At 46.0% G+C, this 13,778-nt stretch overlaps 6 non-coding genes across 6 annotated transcripts; all 6 read right to left on the reverse strand.

The window, feature by feature from the left end:
* Positions 1 to 1,483: 1,483 nt before the first annotated feature.
* LOC130308400 (U2 spliceosomal RNA) lies at positions 1,484 to 1,674 on the reverse strand. The gene has a single exon (XR_008857380.1). It is a non-coding gene; the product is annotated as a U2 spliceosomal RNA (small nuclear RNA).
* A 2,103-nt stretch (positions 1,675 to 3,777) lies between these two features.
* On the reverse strand, positions 3,778 to 3,968 carry LOC130308401 (U2 spliceosomal RNA). Its single transcript, XR_008857381.1, has one exon. It is a non-coding gene; the product is annotated as a U2 spliceosomal RNA (small nuclear RNA).
* A 2,092-nt stretch (positions 3,969 to 6,060) lies between these two features.
* Positions 6,061 to 6,251, reverse strand: LOC130308403 (U2 spliceosomal RNA). The gene has a single exon (XR_008857382.1). It is a non-coding gene; the product is annotated as a U2 spliceosomal RNA (small nuclear RNA).
* A 2,098-nt stretch (positions 6,252 to 8,349) lies between these two features.
* On the reverse strand, positions 8,350 to 8,540 carry LOC130308404 (U2 spliceosomal RNA). Its single transcript, XR_008857383.1, has one exon. It is a non-coding gene; the product is annotated as a U2 spliceosomal RNA (small nuclear RNA).
* Positions 8,541 to 10,622: 2,082 nt separating this feature from the next.
* LOC130308456 (U2 spliceosomal RNA) lies at positions 10,623 to 10,813 on the reverse strand. The gene has a single exon (XR_008857433.1). It is a non-coding gene; the product is annotated as a U2 spliceosomal RNA (small nuclear RNA).
* A 2,093-nt stretch (positions 10,814 to 12,906) lies between these two features.
* Positions 12,907 to 13,097, reverse strand: LOC130308405 (U2 spliceosomal RNA). Its single transcript, XR_008857384.1, has one exon. It is a non-coding gene; the product is annotated as a U2 spliceosomal RNA (small nuclear RNA).
* Positions 13,098 to 13,778: the final 681 nt, after the last annotated feature.

Below are 13,778 nucleotides of genomic sequence, written 5' to 3' on the forward strand. Positions count from 1 at the left end.
TAGCACTGTAGTTCTGAGGGTTCTAGATGGATGCAACAATCTCCTGTTGCTTCTATGAAGGCCATAATAGACGACATCACCAAACAGCTCCATAGTCACATACACAGCAAAGGAGAGATGTTGTTTACACCTAGTGATGTCAGTGGTATTGAGTGACATCACAGCACAGTGCTAAGGCTCCTGGGCCTGGACACAGCAGCGGCTGCAATATCTCAACGGAGAATACGTTTATATATATGTGTGTGTGTGCGCGTATATATATATATATATATATATATATATATATATATATATATATATATATATATTTCTCCGCCGAAATCACTTTTAAACCCATTTCCACCTTTTTTTCCCTTCTCTTCCTCTTACTTTTTTTTCACGTTTTTTTACGTTTTTCTCCTTTTCGCCTCTTTTCTGGGCGTATTATTCTTCTTTTTCTTCTTTTTTTTCGTCTAATGCATACCCCATCAGTGCAGCAATGCTTATTCAATACCGCCAGCAGATGGAGACACTGGGGGATAATTTTCTAAGGATTTATACTGATTTTTCCTGTCTGAATTTGTCGCACAGAAAGTTGCAGGCCAAATATGTGTGACATTTCTGCGACTTTAGCTTCTAGAGCATTTTTACAACATTATACATAGGTGCTGAATACATAAAAAGCGACTGTTCAGCGACAGACAAGTCGCATCGGCTGAAAGTAGGCCAGAATGTCAGTCCATGTTGGAGCAGGTTTAGATACAGTCTAAAGTATAGATCTCAAAGTCTGTGCACAGAATTTAGCAAGGGCCTCGCACCTTCTGATGCATCAGGTAGGTGCACAATAGCATAGCCTAACCCTCTGTACTTTGGTCTATATTGATGCGGGACATAGACAGCCAGCTGATGACCAATCCATTAGTGCAATGGATGGCTGGAAGCATTTGTCTTTGCCTTTGCAATACCACAGAAGCAATGCATGGTCAATGTACAGCAATGACACACCTGTGTGAACAGCCAGGAGACCCCCCCCCCCCCCCCATGTTATGTTACATAGTTACATAGTTAGTACGGTCGAAAAAAGACATATGTCCATCAAGTTCAACCAGGGAATTAAGGGGTAGGGGTGTGGCGCGATATTGGGGAAGGGATGAGATTTTATATTTCTTCATAAGCATTAATCTTATTTTGTCAATTAGGAACATTCAGCACCCACCCGCTATCAAGGCAGCTGCCTATCATGTCATGCCCTACCTGCACAGGTGTGCTGGCTACTCAAATGATCCAATTAAGGAGGCCATTTAGTCAGCAGCAGCAGAAGTCCTGTGCCTGGACGCTCCAACAGCGGCCAGACACAAGCAGAAGCAGAAGCAGCAGAAGCAGCAGCAGCACCACCTTTTGTTTTTTGGCTGCAGCAGCAGCAAGGCCCACAGGGCTGGCTAGCTGGCTAGCCAGCAAGCAGGTAGCAATGAAAGTAGGAATCTTTCTTTTTAACCCTGTAAGGGGGTGGTGCACTGTACCCGAAGATACTGCCATATCGGGTCAATGCATAGGGCGACGGAAGCAAGCTTCGAAATCGGCCCCCGTTCTCAAAAATCCATTTAATATATGGTCCCCAGATAGGGGACGTATCAGATATTAAACTGATAAGAACAGATACTACACTTGATCTTAGCCAAAAGGCCGAGAAGCGATAACCGTGAAAGGGGCGGGCCCAACAAGGTGCCCTTCATGGGCACTATCACTGCTTGCTGTCAGGGAGGCTGCCAGACAATTTTCCATGCACACTCTGGGCTGGGGGGCAGTCAACCACCAGTACACACAGCAGAACCTAAACCCATACCATTATTGCTAAGCAGCAAGACAGGGGCCCATTGCACTCCCACGGGGCCTTTTTAAATGCAATCCATAACCCAGATTTGCCAGGAACCCTTCTTACTCCTCCTACTTGCATGTGACACTGGGCTTAGGATCTGCATAGGAAACACACACACAAGCACACACCTACCTTTGTTGCCTGCAGATGCCTCCTTGGCTGTCCCCAAACGGTATCAAACCAACACCCACGGGAAGCTGTAAGCATAGAGGACATGCCTGCACCCCATTGGACTTACCTGTGTGGGTTAAACCCGGGTTATTTGACAACCTATGGCGGTGATGGTTCTGCTCAGGCAGAGCAGTGCTGATGCTCCTCATAAAGCTGTCGCTGCTGTGAAGGTTCTAGGTGACATCACAAATCCCTATGGTTACATACACAACAAAGCTGGGTTGTTGTTGTTTACACTCTGCAAGGCCTGTGGAAGTGAGTGACATCATAGCACTGTAGTTCTGAGGGTTCTAGATGGATGCAACAATCTCCTGTTGCTTCTATGAAGGCCATAATAGACGACATCACCAAACAGCTCCATAGTCACATACACAGCAAAGGAGAGATGTTGTTTACACCTAGTGATGTCAGTGGTATTGAGTGACATCACAGCACAGTGCTAAGGCTCCTGGGCCTGGACACAGCAGCGGCTGCAATATCTCAACGGAGAATACGTTTATATATATGTGTGTGTGTGCGCGTATATATATATATATATAATATATATATATATATATATATATATATATATATATTTCTCCGCCGAAATCACTTTTAAACCCATTTCCACCTTTTTTTCCCTTCTCTTCCTCTTACTTTTTTTTCACGTTTTTTTACGTTTTTCTCCTTTTCGCCTCTTTTCTGGGCGTATTCTTCTTCTTTTTCTTCTTTTTTTTCGTCTAATGCATACCCCATCAGTGCAGCAATGCTTATTCAATACCGCCAGCAGATGGAGACACTGGGGGATAATTTTCTAAGGATTTATACTGATTTTTCCTGTCTGAATTTGTCGCACAGAAAGTTGCAGGCCAAATATGTGTGACATTTCTGCGACTTTAGCTTCTAGAGCATTTTTACAACATTATACATAGGTGCTGAATACATAAAAAGCGACTGTTCAGCGACAGACAAGTCGCATCGGCTGAAAGTAGGCCAGAATGTCAGTCCATGTTGGAGCAGGTTTAGATACAGTCTAAAGTATAGATCTCAAAGTCTGTGCACAGAATTTAGCAAGGGCCTCGCACCTTCTGATGCATCAGGTAGGTGCACAATAGCATAGCCTAACCCTCTGTACTTTGGTCTATATTGATGCGGGACATAGACAGCCAGCTGATGACCAATCCATTAGTGCAATGGATGGCTGGAAGCATTTGTCTTTGCCTTTGCAATACCACAGAAGCAATGCATGGTCAATGTACAGCAATGACACACCTGTGTGAACAGCCAGGAGACCCCCCCCCCCCCCCCCATGTTATGTTACATAGTTACATAGTTAGTACGGTCGAAAAAAGACATATGTCCATCAAGTTCAACCAGGGAATTAAGGGGTAGGGGTGTGGCGCGATATTGGGGAAGGGATGAGATTTTATATTTCTTCATAAGCATTAATCTTATTTTGTCAATTAGGAACATTCAGCACCCACCCGCTATCAAGGCAGCTGCCTATCATGTCATGCCCTACCTGCACAGGTGTGCTGGCTACTCAAATGATCCAATTAAGGAGGCCATTTAGTCAGCAGCAGCAGAAGTCCTGTGCCTGGATGCTCCAACAGCGGCCAGACACAAGCAGAAGCAGAAGCAGCAGAAGCAGCAGCAGCACCACCTTTTGTTTTTTGGCTGCAGCAGCAGCAAGGCCCACAGGGCTGGCTAGCTGGCTAGCCAGCAAGCAGGTAGCAATGAAAGTAGGAATCTTTCTTTTTAACCCTGTAAGGGGGTGGTGCACTGTACCCGAAGATACTGCCATATCGGGTCAATGCATAGGGCGACGGAAGCAAGCTTCGAAATCGGCCCCCGTTCTCAAAAATCCATTTAATATATGGTCCCCAGATAGGGGACGTATCAGATATTAAACTGATAAGAACAGATACTACACTTGATCTTAGCCAAAAGGCCGAGAAGCGATAACCGTGAAAGGGGCGGGCCCAACAAGGTGCCCTTCATGGGCACTATCACTGCTTGCTGTCAGGGAGGCTGCCAGACAATTTTCCATGCACACTCTGGGCTGGGGGGCAGTCAACCACCAGTACACACAGCAGAACCTAAACCCATACCATTATTGCTAAGCAGCAAGACAGGGGCCCATTGCACTCCCACGGGGCCTTTTTAAATGCAATCCATAACCCGGATTTGCCAGGAACCCTTCTTACTCCTCCTACTTGCATGTGACACTGGGCTTAGGATCTGCATAGGAAACACACACACAAGCACACACCTACCTTTGTTGCCTGCAGATGCCTCCTTGGCTGTCCCCAAACGGTATCAAACCAACACCCACGGGAAGCTGTAAGCATAGAGGACATGCCTGCACCCCATTGGACTTACCTGTGTGGGTTAAACCCGGGTTATTTGACAACCTATGGCGGTGATGGTTCTGCTCAGGCAGAGCAGTGCTGATGCTCCTCATAAAGCTGTCGCTGCTGTGAAGGTTCTAGGTGACATCACAAATCCCTATGGTTACATACACAACAAAGCTGGGTTGTTGTTGTTTACACTCTGCAAGGCCTGTGGAAGTGAGTGACATCATAGCACTGTAGTTCTGAGGGTTCTAGATGGATGCAACAATCTCCTGTTGCTTCTATGAAGGCCATAATAGACGACATCACCAAACAGCTCCATAGTCACATACACAGCAAAGGAGAGATGTTGTTTACACCTAGTGATGTCAGTGGTATTGAGTGACATCACAGCACAGTGCTAAGGCTCCTGGGCCTGGACACAGCAGCGGCTGCAATATCTCAACGGAGAATACGTTTATATATATGTGTGTGTGTGCGCGTATATATATATATATATATATATATATATATATATATATATATATTTCTCCGCCGAAATCACTTTTAAACCCATTTCCACCTTTTTTTCCCTTCTCTTCCTCTTACTTTTTTTTCACGTTTTTTTACGTTTTTCTCCTTTTCGCCTCTTTTCTGGGCGTATTATTCTTCTTTTTCTTCTTTTTTTTCGTCTAATGCATACCCCATCAGTGCAGCAATGCTTATTCAATACCGCCAGCAGATGGAGACACTGGGGGATAATTTTCTAAGGATTTATACTGATTTTTCCTGTCTGAATTTGTCGCACAGAAAGTTGCAGGCCAAATATGTGTGACATTTCTGCGACTTTAGCTTCTAGAGCATTTTTACAACATTATACATAGGTGCTGAATACATAAAAAGCGACTGTTCAGCGACAGACAAGTCGCATCGGCTGAAAGTAGGCCAGAATGTCAGTCCATGTTGGAGCAGGTTTAGATACAGTCTAAAGTATAGATCTCAAAGTCTGTGCACAGAATTTAGCAAGGGCCTCGCACCTTCTGATGCATCAGGTAGGTGCACAATAGCATAGCCTAACCCTCTGTACTTTGGTCTATATTGATGCGGGACATAGACAGCCAGCTGATGACCAATCCATTAGTGCAATGGATGGCTGGAAGCATTTGTCTTTGCCTTTGCAATACCACAGAAGCAATGCATGGTCAATGTACAGCAATGACACACCTGTGTGAACAGCCAGGAGACCCCCCCCCCCCCCCATGTTATGTTACATAGTTACATAGTTAGTACGGTCGAAAAAAGACATATGTCCATCAAGTTCAACCAGGGAATTAAGGGGTAGGGGTGTGGCGCGATATTGGGGAAGGGATGAGATTTTATATTTCTTCATAAGCATTAATCTTATTTTGTCAATTAGGAACATTCAGCACCCACCCGCTATCAAGGCAGCTGCCTATCATGTCATGCCCTACCTGCACAGGTGTGCTGGCTACTCAAATGATCCAATTAAGGAGGCCATTTAGTCAGCAGCAGCAGAAGTCCTGTGCCTGGACGCTCCAACAGCGGCCAGACACAAGCAGAAGCAGAAGCAGCAGAAGCAGCAGCAGCACCACCTTTTGTTTTTTGGCTGCAGCAGCAGCAAGGCCCACAGGGCTGGCTAGCTGGCTAGCCAGCAAGCAGGTAGCAATGAAAGTAGGAATCTTTCTTTTTAACCCTGTAAGGGGGTGGTGCACTGTACCCGAAGATACTGCCATATCGGGTCAATGCATAGGGCGACGGAAGCAAGCTTCGAAATCGGCCCCCGTTCTCAAAAATCCATTTAATATATGGTCCCCAGATAGGGGACGTATCAGATATTAAACTGATAAGAACAGATACTACACTTGATCTTAGCCAAAAGGCCGAGAAGCGATAACCGTGAAAGGGGCGGGCCCAACAAGGTGCCCTTCATGGGCACTATCACTGCTTGCTGTCAGGGAGGCTGCCAGACAATTTTCCATGCACACTCTGGGCTGGGGGGCAGTCAACCACCAGTACACACAGCAGAACCTAAACCCATACCATTATTGCTAAGCAGCAAGACAGGGGCCCATTGCACTCCCACGGGGCCTTTTTAAATGCAATCCATAACCCGGATTTGCCAGGAACCCTTCTTACTCCTCCTACTTGCATGTGACACTGGGCTTAGGATCTGCATAGGAAACACACACACAAGCACACACCTACCTTTGTTGCCTGCAGATGCCTCCTTGGCTGTCCCCAAACGGTATCAAACCAACACCCACGGGAAGCTGTAAGCATAGAGGACATGCCTGCACCCCATTGGACTTACCTGTGTGGGTTAAACCCGGGTTATTTGACAACCTATGGCGGTGATGGTTCTGCTCAGGCAGAGCAGTGCTGATGCTCCTCATAAAGCTGTCGCTGCTGTGAAGGTTCTAGGTGACATCACAAATCCCTATGGTTACATACACAACAAAGCTGGGTTGTTGTTGTTTACACTCTGCAAGGCCTGTGGAAGTGAGTGACATCATAGCACTGTAGTTCTGAGGGTTCTAGATGGATGCAACAATCTCCTGTTGCTTCTATGAAGGCCATAATAGACGACATCACCAAACAGCTCCATAGTCACATACACAGCAAAGGAGAGATGTTGTTTACACCTAGTGATGTCAGTGGTATTGAGTGACATCACAGCACAGTGCTAAGGCTCCTGGGCCTGGACACAGCAGCGGCTGCAATATCTCAACGGAGAATACGTTTATATATATGTGTGTGTGTGCGCGTATATATATATATATATATATATATATATATATATATATATATATATATTTCTCTGCCGAAATCACTTTTAAACCCATTTCCACCTTTTTTTCCCTTCTCTTCCTCTTACTTTTTTTTCACGTTTTTTTACGTTTTTCTCCTTTTCGCCTCTTTTCTGGGCGTATTATTCTTCTTTTTCTTCTTTTTTTTCGTCTAATGCATACCCCATCAGTGCAGCAATGCTTATTCAATACCGCCAGCAGATGGAGACACTGGGGGATAATTTTCTAAGGATTTATACTGATTTTTCCTGTCTGAATTTGTCGCACAGAAAGTTGCAGGCCAAATATGTGTGACATTTCTGCGACTTTAGCTTCTAGAGCATTTTTACAACATTATACATAGGTGCTGAATACATAAAAAGCGACTGTTCAGCGACAGACAAGTCGCATCGGCTGAAAGTAGGCCAGAATGTCAGTCCATGTTGGAGCAGGTTTAGATACAGTCTAAAGTATAGATCTCAAAGTCTGTGCACAGAATTTAGCAAGGGCCTCGCACCTTCTGATGCATCAGGTAGGTGCACAATAGCATAGCCTAACCCTCTGTACTTTGGTCTATATTGATGCGGGACATAGACAGCCAGCTGATGACCAATCCATTAGTGCAATGGATGGCTGGAAGCATTTGTCTTTGCCTTTGCAATACCACAGAAGCAATGCATGGTCAATGTACAGCAATGACACACCTGTGTGAACAGCCAGGAGACCCCCCCCCCCCCCCCATGTTATGTTACATAGTTACATAGTTAGTACGGTCGAAAAAAGACATATGTCCATCAAGTTCAACCAGGGAATTAAGGGGTAGGGGTGTGGCGCGATATTGGGGAAGGGATGAGATTTTATATTTCCTTCATAAGCATTAATCTTATTTTGTCAATTAGGAACATTCAGCACCCACCCGCTATCAAGGCAGCTGCCTATCATGTCATGCCCTACCTGCACAGGTGTGCTGGCTACTCAAATGATCCAATTAAGGAGGCCATTTAGTCAGCAGCAGCAGAAGTCCTGTGCCTGGACGCTCCAACAGCGGCCAGACACAAGCAGAAGCAGAAGCAGCAGAAGCAGCAGCAGCACCACCTTTTGTTTTTTGGCTGCAGCAGCAGCAAGGCCCACAGGGCTGGCTAGCTGGCTAGCCAGCAAGCAGGTAGCAATGAAAGTAGGAATCTTTCTTTTTAACCCTGTAAGGGGGTGGTGCACTGTACCCGAAGATACTGCCATATCGGGTCAATGCATAGGGCGACGGAAGCAAGCTTCGAAATCGGCCCCCGTTCTCAAAAATCCATTTAATATATGGTCCCCAGATAGGGGACGTATCAGATATTAAACTGATAAGAACAGATACTACACTTGATCTTAGCCAAAAGGCCGAGAAGCGATAACCGTGAAAGGGGCGGGCCCAACAAGGTGCCCTTCATGGGCACTATCACTGCTTGCTGTCAGGGAGGCTGCCAGACAATTTTCCATGCACACTCTGGGCTGGGGGGCAGTCAACCACCAGTACACACAGCAGAACCTAAACCCATACCATTATTGCTAAGCAGCAAGACAGGGGCCCATTGCACTCCCACGGGGCCTTTTTAAATGCAATCCATAACCCGGATTTGCCAGGAACCCTTCTTACTCCTCCTACTTGCATGTGACACTGGGCTTAGGATCTGCATAGGAAACACACACACAAGCACACACCTACCTTTGTTGCCTGCAGATGCCTCCTTGGCTGTCCCCAAACGGTATCAAACCAACACCCACGGGAAGCTGTAAGCATAGAGGACATGCCTGCACCCCATTGGACTTACCTGTGTGGGTTAAACCCGGGTTATTTGACAACCTATGGCGGTGATGGTTCTGCTCAGGCAGAGCAGTGCTGATGCTCCTCATAAAGCTGTCGCTGCTGTGAAGGTTCTAGGTGACATCACAAATCCCTATGGTTACATACACAACAAAGCTGGGTTGTTGTTGTTTACACTCTGCAAGGCCTGTGGAAGTGAGTGACATCATAGCACTGTAGTTCTGAGGGTTCTAGATGGATGCAACAATCTCCTGTTGCTTCTATGAAGGCCATAATAGACGACATCACCAAACAGCTCCATAGTCACATACACAGCAAAGGAGAGATGTTGTTTACACCTAGTGATGTCAGTGGTATTGAGTGACATCACAGCACAGTGCTAAGGCTCCTGGGCCTGGACACAGCAGCGGCTGCAATATCTCAACGGAGAATATGTTTATATATATGTGTGTGTGTGCGCGTATATATATATATATATATATATATATATATATATATATATATATTCTCCGCCGAAATCACTTTTAAACCCATTTCCACCTTTTTTTCCCTTCTCTTCCTCTTACTTTTTTTTCACGTTTTTTTACGTCTTTCTCCTTTTCGCCTCTTTTCTGGGCGTATTATTCTTCTTTTTCTTCTTTTTTTTCGTCTAATGCATACCCCATCAGTGCAGCAATGCTTATTCAATACCGCCAGCAGATGGAGACACTGGGGGATAATTTTCTAAGGATTTATACTGATTTTTCCTGTCTGAATTTGTCGCACAGAAAGTTGCAGGCCAAATATGTGTGACATTTCTGCGACTTTAGCTTCTAGAGCATTTTTACAACATTATACATAGGTGCTGAATACATAAAAAGCGACTGTTCAGCGACAGACAAGTCGCATCGGCTGAAAGTAGGCCAGAATGTCAGTCCATGTTGGAGCAGGTTTAGATACAGTCTAAAGTATAGATCTCAAAGTCTGTGCACAGAATTTAGCAAGGGCCTCGCACCTTCTGATGCATCAGGTAGGTGCACAATAGCATAGCCTAACCCTCTGTACTTTGGTCTATATTGATGCGGGACATAGACAGCCAGCTGATGACCAATCCATTAGTGCAATGGATGGCTGGAAGCATTTGTCTTTGCCTTTGCAATACCACAGAAGCAATGCATGGTCAATGTACAGCAATGACACACCTGTGTGAACAGCCAGGAGACCCCCCCCCCCCCCCATGTTATGTTACATAGTTACATAGTTAGTACGGTCGAAAAAAGACATATGTCCATCAAGTTCAACCAGGGAATTAAGGGGTAGGGGTGTGGCGCGATATTGGGGAAGGGATGAGATTTTATATTTCTTCATAAGCATTAATCTTATTTTGTCAATTAGGAACATTCAGCACCCACCCGCTATCAAGGCAGCTGCCTATCATGTCATGCCCTACCTGCACAGGTGTGCTGGCTACTCAAATGATCCAATTAAGGAGGCCATTTAGTCAGCAGCAGCAGAAGTCCTGTGCCTGGACGCTCCAACAGCGGCCAGACACAAGCAGCAGCAGAAGCAGCAGCAGCACCACCTTTTGTTTTTTGGCTGCAGCAGCAGCAAGGCCCACAGGGCTGGCTAGCTGGCTAGCCAGCAAGCAGGTAGCAATGAAAGTAGGAATCTTTCTTTTTAACCCTGTAAGGGGGTGGTGCACTGTACCCGAAGATACTGCCATATCGGGTCAATGCATAGGGCGACGGAAGCAAGCTTCGAAATCGGCCCCCGTTCTCAAAAATCCATTTAATATATGGTCCCCAGATAGAGGACGTATCAGATATTAAACTGATAAGAACAGATACTACACTTGATCTTAGCCAAAAGGCCGAGAAGCGATAACCGTGAAAGGGGCGGGCCCAACAAGGTGCCCTTCATGGGCACTATCACTGCTTGCTGTCAGGGAGGCTGCCAGACAATTTTCCATGCACACTCTGGGCTGGGGGGCAGTCAACCACCAGTACACACAGCAGAACCTAAACCCATACCATTATTGCTAAGCAGCAAGACAGGGGCCCATTGCACTCCCACGGGGCCTTTTTAAATGCAATCCATAACCCGGATTTGCCAGGAACCCTTCTTACTCCTCCTACTTGCATGTGACACTGGGCTTAGGATCTGCATAGGAAACACACACACAAGCACACACCTACCTTTGTTGCCTGCAGATGCCTCCTTGGCTGTCCCCAAACGGTATCAAACCAACACCCACGGGAAGCTGTAAGCATAGAGGACATGCCTGCACCCCATTGGACTTACCTGTGTGGGTTAAACCCGGGTTATTTGACAACCTATGGCGGTGATGGTTCTGCTCAGGCAGAGCAGTGCTGATGCTCCTCATAAAGCTGTCGCTGCTGTGAAGGTTCTAGGTGACATCACAAATCCCTATGGTTACATACACAACAAAGCTGGGTTGTTGTTGTTTACACTCTGCAAGGCCTGTGGAAGTGAGTGACATCATAGCACTGTAGTTCTGAGGGTTCTAGATGGATGCAACAATCTCCTGTTGCTTCTATGAAGGCCATAATAGACGACATCACCAAACAGCTCCATAGTCACATACACAGCAAAGGAGAGATGTTGTTTACACCTAGTGATGTCAGTGGTATTGAGTGACATCACAGCACAGTGCTAAGGCTCCTGGGCCTGGACACAGCAGCGGCTGCAATATCTCAACGGAGAATACGTTTATATATATGTGTGTGTGTGCGCGTATATATATATATATATATATATATATATATATATATATATATATTTCTCCGCCGAAATCACTTTTAAACCCATTTCCACCTTTTTTTCCCTTCTCTTCCTCTTACTTTTTTTTCACGTTTTTTTACGTTTTTCTCCTTTTCGCCTCTTTTCTGGGCGTATTATTCTTCTTTTTCTTCTTTTTTTTCGTCTAATGCATACCCCATCAGTGCAGCAATGCTTATTCAATACCGCCAGCAGATGGAGACACTGGGGGATAATTTTCTAAGGATTTATACTGATTTTTCCTGTCTGAATTTGTCGCACAGAAAGTTGCAGGCCAAATATGTGTGACATTTCTGCGACTTTAGCTTCTAGAGCATTTTTACAACATTATACATAGGTGCTGAATACATAAAAAGCGACTGTTCAGCGACAGACAAGTCGCATCGGCTGAAAGTAGGCCAGAATGTCAGTCCATGTTGGAGCAGGTTTAGATACAGTCTAAAGTATAGATCTCAAAGTCTGTGCACAGAATTTAGCAAGGGCCTCGCACCTTCTGATGCATCAGGTAGGTGCACAATAGCATAGCCTAACCCTCTGTACTTTGGTCTATATTGATGCGGGACATAGACAGCCAGCTGATGACCAATCCATTAGTGCAATGGATGGCTGGAAGCATTTGTCTTTGCCTTTGCAATACCACAGAAGCAATGCATGGTCAATGTACAGCAATGACACACCTGTGTGAACAGCCAGGAGACCCCCCCCCCCCCCCCATGTTATGTTACATAGTTACATAGTTAGTACGGTCGAAAAAAGACATATGTCCATCAAGTTCAACCAGGGAATTAAGGGGTAGGGGTGTGGCGCGATATTGGGGAAGGGATGAGATTTTATATTTCTTCATAAGCATTAATCTTATTTTGTCAATTAGGAACATTCAGCACCCACCCGCTATCAAGGCAGCTGCCTATCATGTCATGCCCTACCTGCACAGGTGTGCTGGCTACTCAAATGATCCAATTAAGGAGGCCATTTAGTCAGCAGCAGCAGAAGTCCTGTGCCTGGACGCTCCAACAGCGGCCAGACACAAGCAGAAGCAGAAGCAGCAGAAGCAGCAGCAGCACCACCTTTTGTTTTTTGGCTGCAGCAGCAGCAAGGCCCACAGGGCTGGCTAGCTGGCTAGCCAGCAAGCAGGTAGCAATGAAAGTAGGAATCTTTCTTTTTAACCCTGTAAGGGGGTGGTGCACTGTACCCGAAGATACTGCCATATCGGGTCAATGCATAGGGCGACGGAAGCAAGCTTCGAAATCGGCCCCCGTTCTCAAAAATCCATTTAATATATGGTCCCCAGATAGGGGACGTATCAGATATTAAACTGATAAGAACAGATACTACACTTGATCTTAGCCAAAAGGCCGAGAAGCGATAACCGTGAAAGGGGCGGGCCCAACAAGGTGCCCTTCATGGGCACTATCACTGCTTGCTGTCAGGGAGGCTGCCAGACAATTTTCCATGCACACTCTGGGCTGGGGGGCAGTCAACCACCAGTACACACAGCAGAACCTAAACCCATACCATTATTGCTAAGCAGCAAGACAGGGGCCCATTGCACTCCCACGGGGCCTTTTTAAATGCAATCCATAACCCGGATTTGCCAGGAACCCTTCTTACTCCTCCTACTTGCATGTGACACTGGGCTTAGGATCTGCATAGGAAACACACACACAAGCACACACCTACCTTTGTTGCCTGCAGATGCCTCCTTGGCTGTCCCCAAACGGTATCAAACCAACACCCACGGGAAGCTGTAAGCATAGAGGACATGCCTGCACCCCATTGGACTTACCTGTGTGGGTTAAACCCGGGTTATTTGACAACCTATGGCGGTGATGGTTCTGCTCAGGCAGAGCAGTGCTGATGCTCCTCATAAAGCTGTCGCTGCTGTGAAGGTTCTAGGTGACATCACAAATCCCTATGGTTACATACACAACAAAGCTGGGTTGTTGTTGTTTACACTCTGCAAGGCCTGTGGAAGTGAGTGACATCATAGCACTGTAGTTCTGAGGGTTCTAGATGGATGCAACAATCTCCTGTTGCTTCTATGAAGG

Source organism: Hyla sarda, unplaced genomic scaffold (genome assembly GCF_029499605.1).
Source record: "Hyla sarda isolate aHylSar1 unplaced genomic scaffold, aHylSar1.hap1 scaffold_148, whole genome shotgun sequence".
NCBI lineage: Eukaryota > Metazoa > Chordata > Amphibia > Anura > Hylidae > Hyla > Hyla sarda.